Genomic DNA, 10482 nt, shown 5'->3' with positions numbered 1-10482 from the left:
AGGGAGATGATTTGCCTTCCTTACTTGCTTTGGCCTGCAGACCTGCACTATAGTGTTGATTCTTAACACCCCGCTTGTACAGTAAAGAGCTGGCTATAGCTTTATCTTAAGAATGGCTACTGAGCATGTGTGTAGGGAGCCATTGCATTATGTTGTCAGACCACATGGGACTAAGACTCAATGAGGTTTGTACGATTTGAGACACCCTCTCCTAACATCTCTTGTTTCTTTGATGTCATGTTTAATGAGAGTTGTTGATGTTCACTGGCATACATGTGGTCTTTCAACAACTTAGACCTGAACACACTAAGTTATATGAAATGGCCAACAAGCCACTGAACTCAAAGGCATTTAGAGATGGCAACAATTGCTACCCCTGCCAATGAGACCCACATATCATAAGAGAAAAAGTTTACAAAACTTTAAGGGTAGGGTGTCAAAGCAGTTCATGAACTCAGGTTCTCTAAATAGCAGACTAGAATACAAAAGCTATAAAACTATGTTAAACATATGTAGTTTAGCCACAGCTGAATATTGCATCCAATGCTGGGCACTATATTTTAGGAAGGATGTGAGAATACAAAAAATATTTATTACATTTCCAGGGATAAGCAATTCTAGTTGTGAATAGTTTGGAGGTACAAGGGCTGTTCTGTTTACAGTAGAGAAGAATACGAGGAGATTGGATAGAGCTGTTTAAAATGTTGTGGTTCTGTTCGCCGAGCTGGGAATTTGTGTTGCAGACGTTTCGTCCCCTGTCTAGGTGACATCCTCAGTGCTTGGGAGCCTCCTGTGAAGCGCTTCTGTGATCTTTCCTCTGGCATTTGTAGTGGTTTGAATCTGCCGCTTCCGGTTGTCAGTTCCAGCTGTCCGTTGTTAGCTGTCTTCCTGTTTGTCCTATGTAGTGTTTTGTGCAGTCCTTGCATGGGATTTTGTACACTACATTGGTTTTGCTCATGCTGGGTATCGGGTCCTTCGTTCTGGTGAGTTGTTGTCTGAGAGTGGCTGTTGGTTTGTGTGCTGTTATGAGTCCTAGTGGTCGCAATAGTCTGGCTGTCAGTTCAGAAATACTCTTGATGTATGGTAGTGTGGCTAGTCCTTTGGCAACAGATGCCTAAGGGAAAGACAACGGAACGAGAACATGCCACAATCCAAAGGACTAGCCACACTACCATCAGAAGCTTATCTATATTGTCATTGAACCCAAAACTATAGTAGGAATATCAGAACATAGAACATTACAGCATAGTACAGGCCCTTTGGTCGTCGATGTTGCGCTGACCTGCGGGACCAATCTGAAGCTATCTATCCTTCACTATTTCTTTTCATCCAGTAAAACAGGAAAGTTGCACAATTTATGTTGAACAGAGAAGATGGTACATCTCAAATTAATGGGATTTCTGTTCAAATGTGAGTGAACTGATTTTGGAAAATATATTAAGTGTTCACACAACAATTTGGCAAGGAGTAATTTTATGAAGAGGACAAGAACACTTCCTGTAGAAACATCTCTTTAGTTATTGGATCTCTATCCCAGTCATTTTTCTTTTCACTAGAACACTTAAAAACTAGTCCCTTTGGAATCATGGTGGGTTGGATCTTTTAAAGTCTGTTTCAAACCCATCTCTGGTGCTGTATTTTGCCAGTTGAAGATAAGGTACAAGAATGATCGATTTTCTTTATGAAATAGAGTGAAAATTTGCTGGAACTTTTATTAAAGTTGATGTTCCAATGATAGGTGCTTAACATAGTTTAAGAGATATTTCTGTCAATTTTCCATGGATTCATTATTTCTTGCATTCCTATAACGTGGAGCACAATCTCAAAGTAGAGATCAGAACTTTCAAATGCTGCTACTAAATCCCAATTACATCTTTGCATATTAGCCTGATTATTCCTTCCTCTGATTTAATTCTCCCATCTCTTCATTGTATGCAAAGTACCCATTCATAGACAGTTCTAAAAAAAATACATCTTTATATTACTTCAAAACAGTTCATTTATTTTTAAACTTGCAGTATTTTGTTGGTTATATTACTCTGATATTTACAATGTTCTAATAAATTGTCAATCTTTAACAAAAAAAACACAAAAAAGCTTGTATATTTAGAAGAATTCAGTGGAATCAAAACTGTGCTTCTAGAGGAAGCAATAATGTTTATATATCTCCATTATTTAAATATTAACGCATACTGAGTTGTATCTAAACGTATCTACAATGTGAAAAACCATCAGAAACGTTACCTTCACTTTTTCTTTGTTGAATCATTGGCTAATCCAATAAATTATACCTCATATGACATCACATTCAACAGATATAGTTTTATTTTTCAACATCTAAAAACCACATAATGCTCACTTGTTTACCCACAAAATGGTAGTCCATATGGGTGCTATAACATTGCACAGCAACAATAGAAATGAAAGAAAATCTGATTAGCTATTGTGGGAATTACTGGATGAAATATAAAAAAAAACTTGTCACCTAATATAGCTGCTGGGAGCAGGAAACAAGGTGGGTGGGGAACCTAACTGTACGCACAGTGGGATTAAAGGTTAGAATTAAATCCACGGTGGATTGGAATGGTATCAGATTTCTTGAAGACAAGATGCGGGGAGCAATTTTTAATGCATTAGTATACCATATATAACTTATGCCCGTGTTTTATGTCCTTAAAAAGCAACACGCAATATGAACAATTTAGCTTGTCCAAAAAGTGGACTGTGAGGGAAGGGAGTGCAGCAGGTGACTTTCTACTGTGTTTTCTGAAAAGGTACAGAAACTAGTCATGTTTGGGCATGTGAATAAGAAGTTCACTGAAAATGTAATTGATTTTCTCCAGGTGTTAATGACTTCCATCTCCACTTCAATTAACCTGATTCAGAGTAAACGTTCCTGATAGACTTGCCAGGCTCAAGGAGATATTTGAAGGTCACTCATAACTGAAATGTCAATGGGTAAACCAAGAATTCACCATTTTGTAACAATTACTTGGCACATCAAACCGTTGACAATGTGAACACCGGATGAATCATGGGCTCTTAAGTGGCTAACTAAGGGCCACCTAAAGGCTTCATTTAGCCTGTACATTGTCCATAATGGGGTTTGCATGTAAATTTCTGATTGGCTACACGGGTGATTGACTGGTGATGGTTAATAGTTAAAAACAAAACAAATTAGTGATTTGGTGGAGGGAAAGCTGTTTGGTTGTATATGTTAACACTTCCGGATGTATATATTTTTTTAAAATTTAAAAGGTTTCAACCTGCTGCCACCTGCAGGCAGCCCTGTCCCCATCCTTACCAGATTGTGACCATGTGCCTAATTGTAAAAGTGTAATGACTGAGGTGACTATCTTTGTACTGGTAGGGGAGACTGTAGGGGAGTGATGTGATGGTGCATCCTCTGAGAGAGTCATGTCATCATCCTTCGAGATAGCAATCTGGATTTCTCCCACATGTTCCCTTTATTCTGTCATGGGATGTGGACTTTGCGGGCAAGTCCAGCATTTGTTGCCTTTCTCTCATTGCCCTTAAATTGTTTTCTTTCGTGTGAATCAATTTTAGAGGATAGTTAGGAGCCAACCATATTGCTGTGGTCTTGGGTCACATATAGACCAGACAATGATGGCAAATTTTCTTCCTGCAGTGGTGATGATGAACCATTAGAGTTTTTCCAACAGCTGATAGTTTCGTTGTCACAATTAGTGAATCCAGTTTTAATTCATTGAAATTAAATTTCACCAGCTGCCAAGGTAAGTAACCCCATGACCCTGGGGCATTAGCCTGTCCCTCCAGATTACTAGTCCAGTGACATTGTCATTATGCCACAATCTCTCCCACCAACTGACTCGGAAGTCCTGTAGTGGAGAGCACAAAGAATTACATTTGTACGATTCATTTTCCCATCACTGTGTCTACTGTACGCCCAATTCTTAACAGAAGTTTGGAATTATCTTCACTCTGATATTTTGAAACTCCAGCATCTTTGTTCACACTGATCAGATGGAGTTTAATCTAGGCAAGTGTGAGGTGTGACATTTTGGTAGGGCAAATCAGGGCAGGACTTATACACTTAATGGTAAAGTCTTGGGTAGTGTGACTGAACAAAGTGACCTTGAAATTCAGGTTCATAGTTCCTTGAAAGTGAAGATGCCGGTAGACAGCGTGGTGAAGAAGGCATTTAGTACTCTTGCCTTTATTGGTCAGTAAATTGAGTTTAGGGGTTGGGATGTTAAGTTGCAGCTTTACAGGACGTCGCTTAGGCCACTTTTGGAATACTGTGTTCATTTCTGGTCTCCCTGCTATAGGAAGGATGTTGTGAAACTTGAAAGGGTTCAGAAAAGATTTACAAGGATGTTGGCAGGGTTGGAGGGTTTGAGCTATAGGGAGAGGCTGAATAGGCTGGAGCTGTTTTCTCTGGAGTGTTGGAGGCTGAGGGGTGACCATATAGAGGTTTATAAAATCAGGAGAGGCATGGATAGGGTGAATAGCCAAGGTCTTTTGCCCAGAGTAAGGGAGTCCAAAACAAGAGGGCATAAGTTTAAGGTGAAAGGAGAAAGGCTTAAAAGGGACTGAAAGGTCAATGTTTTCATGCAGAGGGTGGTGCATATAAGGAATTATCTGAAGTGGTTAAGATAGGTATAATTACACATTTAAAAGGCATCTGGATGGGTATATGAACAGGAAGGGTTTAGAGGGATATTGGCAAAATGCTGGCAAATGGAACTAGTTTGATTTGGGATATCTAGTCAGCACAGATGAGTTGGGCCAAGGAGTCTGTTTCTGTGCTGTATATCTCTACGACTCCAATGATCATCTGACTTTCTCCCTAGTGAGTTCCTCCATCTCCTCCTGTGTAGGGGTCAATATGCAGCTTTCTGTTAGATTGCATTCACTCTTAAGTGAAGTCTCCCTGACCCCGCGTGCAGTTGTGTCCTTCTGGTAGTTAAAAACACTGAGCATACTCTAAATGGACAGCAAAACCAACAAATGGACAACATTCAAGACCATGACTCATACACATGCACACACTGCTACAACCGGTATAATTTCACAGCATTAACTAAGCTCCACACATTCAATGCTGAGGCCTAGAACCCAAACTCCTGCTTGGTACATCTCTAATAGCACATTGATGTTGATCGCATTATGAGCATAACTGCAGTAAATACTTTGTGCCACATATTCTTGAGCAGCACAATGGTTCATTGACTATTTTGCAACATTGGATCCAATTTAAATTCTGGACCTTATGAGTTAAGCTCTGCTGCAATCTTAACCAATACCACCTTGGTCAGGCAGGAGGGTCACTGAGTGCAAACTAGCTGCTGCTGGAAGGCCTGGAGGAAAACTTGCAAGGGAAACATTGAAAAGTCTTGGGATCTCTTGTTCTCTGCACCATGTAGTCAGGTAGCCATGGGCCTAAAATTAGACATTTTAAATTGACCCACATCCGGAGAAATCAGGCTTGACAGAAAATTAGCCAAACAAAATTAAATAGCAAAGAGCAGTTATTGGCTACAGAGAAAAGTGGAAACCAAGGTGAAAGAGCTTGCAAAGGTTCAAGGGGAGACAATTCTAACCAGCCTAAGAGCTCTGTACTGGGGAAGGATGGATCAGAGTTTCTGGCCCCTTGACTTCCAGCCAGTGCCTGAGGATGTGTACTTTACCCCACCCCAACATGTGAACAGTGAAGGGTGCTGGCGTGAGCTCATTGAATAGAATAGAATCCCTACAATGTGGAAACAGGTCATTTGGCCCAACAAGTCCGCACCAATCCTCTGAAGAGTATCTCATTCAGAGCCATTGCCCTAACCAATGCACCTAGCCTTCACATCCCTGAACGTTAGGGCAATTTAGCATGGACAATTCACCTAACCTACACATCTTTGGAACGTGGGGGGAAACTAGAGCACCCAGAGGAAACCCACACAGGGGGAGAAAGTGCAAACTCTACACAGACAGTTGCCCAAGACTGGAATCAAACTTGGGTCCCTGGCACTGTGAGGCAGCAAAGCTAACCACTGAGCCCCTGTGCCACCCTTGGATGCTTTGAAGTCCCTCATGACCCAAAGACCACAGGCGTTTGGGAAGATGGAGGGCCAGGGGGTTAAAACACACACACCTGGAAGCTACTTGGACAACAAAGAGTTGGAGCAAGACTCTTGGCAGAATATGATGTGTTAATCCAAGAAGATCCACCCTGACCTGGGTGAAAGAGAGGAAGGAGATTCCAGCAGTCCTTTAAATCAGAGAGGAAGGAGATTCCAGCAGTCCAGCTCAAACACGTGGATCATTGTAGATGATATCTTTTTTCAGATTGGGAGAGAGTAAATATTGTGGGCATTTGGGAAATGCTCATGTGATGTTTTTAATGAAGAATTTTTGTTAGTAAAATTGAGTCGAACTGCAAACTGAGTATGGTGTCCCTTTGTTTGCCTCACCGACAAGAGTGCTTGGGTAAAATGTTTTTAACACATAAAGTGGTCAAAGTGCCAAAACCACTGACCACAACTGAAACATGACTCAAAGACATGGTGGTTGAAACAGCAGTGACTGTTTTCCTGAGAGTTGTTGGGGTGGGTGCAGGAAGTGATCAGATCAATAGTTCTCAGCAGCAATTTAGGTTACAAAGCATTCACTCACACAGCATGCCTGATACCTCGGGATTGCAGGGAACATATGCCTGTCTAGGTGCCCTTTAACCATTGCACCTGGACCTTTGACTCCTTCAGATAATGTCTGGATGAGTGACCTCCTGCTTGTCCCTGCTTCATGACTGGACAGGCCACTCAACAATAAATGTCAAAGTTGGCTGGCTGCTGCAAGATTGCTCTTGCCATATCTGAGCAAAGTCCCATGTAATTCCAGTCCCACTGTCAGGGCATTTGTTGTGATGACAAGATTCTGCCAAGTTATGGGATCTACCTCATAGTCACTGTTGCACTGTAAATCATCCATGCCCATTGTGTCTTTAATAGCATGAAATAACCAACAGATTTTCTTTCAAGACTTAAGAAGCTGAATTTATTGTTCAAAATTGTTGGAAAATCGATGGAAAACCTGCAGCATTAAGTACCTGTTTAACACTGAACTGGCCAGACTTGGAGCTTCCCTGAGATTTAGAGGCAGAAAGTTCACTCTCTGAGAGCTGCCGGCCATCCAAAGTGTCACTGGGAGCTGTGACTGACTGCTGCTAATGCACTCACCAGAGATCAATCTTGCACTGCTGTACTTGGGTGAGTGAGGGTAGGAAAGGGATTGTAGAGAAGGTGCCCTCTGACAGAAAGGCAGAAAGTTTGCAGACAAAGGCAAGGCAGTGGCTTTCGGTAGCTTCCATGGCTATTGATGCCAGCTTCCTTGATTAGGTAGCGTCAGACAGCAAGGGAGCTCCCGGTAGGCTTCAGGAAACCTAACAGAGTTTACTGCACAACCATCAGGTGATGGGGGAAGCATGGGAAAGTCTCCAACTCCTGGTTAATCACTGAGACACCAGTAAATTCCAGTAGGACCCCCGTCATTTGGTGTAAATGTATGCATTAATCAGCTCAATGCTACCCTGCTGTAAAAGGGAGAGCTTTCTACAGGTTAATTCTCACCTCTGACATGATCACAGGAGACTGATATGTGAGCTTCCTGCAACTAAGTGGAATTGCCCCCCTAACTTTTCTGTATGATGGGTGGATTAAATTTGATCCATAATTGTAATTTATTAACTCAATTGGTAAAAGTTTTTTTTTGTATTGTTCTCAATAAAATTCCATGATATCAGATTTTTTTTCACCAACCTGTTCGATGCATTATCTGCAGAGCAGGTGGGACTTGAACCCTGGCCTCCTGGCTCAGAGATAGTGACACTACTCCTGCATCACATCAGCTCCTAAAGCTCACATACACTTCTGGAAGAGGTGAAACTTAAACCAGGGTGTCCTGGCTCAAAGGTAGGGACACTACCACTACACGACAAGAACCCTTAGAATTCCATTCAGAGCTGCATGAGTAGGTGGGAGTTGAACAGGGTTCCTCTGGCCCAAAGTTAGGGACAATTCCACTGTGCCACATGAGCCCATAATTTCATGATATCATAGTGTTGAACTTCCTATTCAGAAATGACACTTCCTATCCTGAAATGACAGGAAGAAATGCGAAGCAATGTTTACTACACTAGGGCATGTTGTTAAGTTCTATATATTGTTGGGCAAAAAAAATCCAGAAATCCCTCCTTCATCCTTCTTCCATCGCCTTCTCTTTCCAGTCTTTTTGGATTTGAACTGTTGACAGATAGGTAGGAACCCTAACTGAAACATTAGATGACCATAAAATCTCCACTAAGTTACAGTTACTGCTTTTATAAGCTTGACAAAGTAATGGTGCAAAGACTGTAGATGGCTCTGAATAAATGTATTTGTCAATTCCTAAAAACTACAATCCTGTTTCCCGTAACCTACATAGTCCAACTTTACTTGAACTCCAAATGGAGTTTAGAAAAAAGGTCCAAAATATTAACACAGCAATGTTTTGTTTTATTTTAGTATTTAACACAGTGAAACCTGTTATTCCACAATAAGATATAATTAGCTCTAAAACATCTTACTTGAGTGAAAATTGTGTGTTGCTAGAAATTGTTATAGACCAGACCAGACTCCTACACTAGTTTTATGGAGATACACAAGACTGCAACTTTTTAAAAAAACAAGTTTATGGCACTGTGTTCCAGATGTGATTCAATTTGTCCACCGCTAAGCTGTAATCAAAACACACTTCATTCTTACAATACAGTTAAAGCAAAACAAAAAGAAGAATTGGCATAACTTTATTCCATTGAAATAATTACCAAGATAATGTGCTATTTAGCCAATAACCATCAATTGTTCCAATATAGGCAGTATCTCTTAAGCACACCCTTAACAAAGGCATTTCATCAACACAGTTATTATTCTCAAGTGCAGTCTCTCTCCAGTCCAGTAGAAAAGAAATAATCTGCTCCTTTTGACTTCTAAGAAGAAGCCTCTCTGTCTAAGACTTCACTCTAAGCAGCAGTGAACTCAATGTTTCAGCTCCAGCAGCCAGCAAACACCACCAAATAACTGATAGCAAACTAATGTCTGTCTTGGATATGTGGGAGTTTGACCCTGTCCAGTCATGATTTTTTTGTCTGACTTGAAAAAAGTCAAAGCTGTTTACCAACTGCCTGTGTGAAGGAAGTATTTCTGCACCACTGTGACAATGCCCCTCTGGAAGTGAAACAAGACAGAACACATCTCTTAATGGCACAGTATCATCACAAAATATTAACTGGTATATTACTTTGTGTAGCTTCATAAAATGGCCAAAAGTGGCTAAAGCACATTTCCAATTGAACAATTGTAGAAATTGAGTTGGTCCATGGGAGTGTGTTGATAGTCTGAGAGCAGATACTTGTTGTCATGGAGAGAGGCAAAAGAGACCCAAGATTTCATGTGATGAACAAAGAACCACTGCGTTTCCTCTTTGCACAACAACACAAAAAAAAAGAAAAATAACTAAAATTTTGTGTCCATTTTGGCTTCTGATCTCGTTGCTGCTGGCTCTTGCTATGACCTTTTGGTCTAACATTTGGTGGAATTCTTGGTTAAAATTGCATTTGTGTCTCTTCCTGATTTTTATCTAGTCAAGAGACCAACTCCTGCACTTGCCAGGTGCCTTTGTAACCCTCTGAAAGAGCAACACTAAAATTATTTGGATGGGGTGGGGGTGTGAGCAGAGGTTAGGTCACATCAGGATAGTGGCTGCTAATTCTCTACTGAATGGCTGAGCTGACCCTTAACGGAGTAAGGAATTGAATTGACTCCCTGCTCAAGCAGCCACTTATTGTCAAAGCAAAGACTAGCCATTCGTTTGAGATTGTAGATGGCCATTGGCAATCATGGACCTGGTTTACTTTCTTGCAATGCCACCATTTCTCATTAGTCTATAATCTGACTGTAGAATTGGTGGTTCAGTGTTAATGTCCTATCTCCAGTCTGAATGACCATCCAGCAAGGTTCCATACTGGGAGTACAGGATTGCTGAATTTACCTTCATACTTGACATGAGCTAATCACTAAGGAGAGTATACTTGGAAATATTTACGCTGAATGAATGCGAAAGGAAGTCTACACCACCCAGCCAGTTTCAAAACAGGATGGTGGAATGAATGGAATTCCCTGATTGCATTTCACAGTTGATTTCAATGAAGAATAGTACACATACAAGAGCCTAAACACATTAAATGTCTATTTGTACCCGCTGTGCTAATAATTAACATAGAGAATTTAGTATTTATTTTCAAATATGCATAGCCTTATTTACGCTATCAGGGATATTCTTAACATCAAGTTAGTTTAGAAACAGATGTTTACTATTAGAAAACAATTACTTTTGTGGCAGGTTTGCATGCTTACTTATTCAAAACAACTTGCTTGTGACGAGAACAAAATGCATATTTAAGTTGTATAAATA

This window comes from Chiloscyllium plagiosum, chromosome 19 (assembly GCF_004010195.1).
Source record: "Chiloscyllium plagiosum isolate BGI_BamShark_2017 chromosome 19, ASM401019v2, whole genome shotgun sequence".
In the NCBI taxonomy this organism is placed as follows: domain Eukaryota; kingdom Metazoa; phylum Chordata; class Chondrichthyes; order Orectolobiformes; family Hemiscylliidae; genus Chiloscyllium; species Chiloscyllium plagiosum.
The sequence above is the reverse complement of the archived record's forward strand: the minus strand, read 5'-3'. Positions refer to the sequence as shown.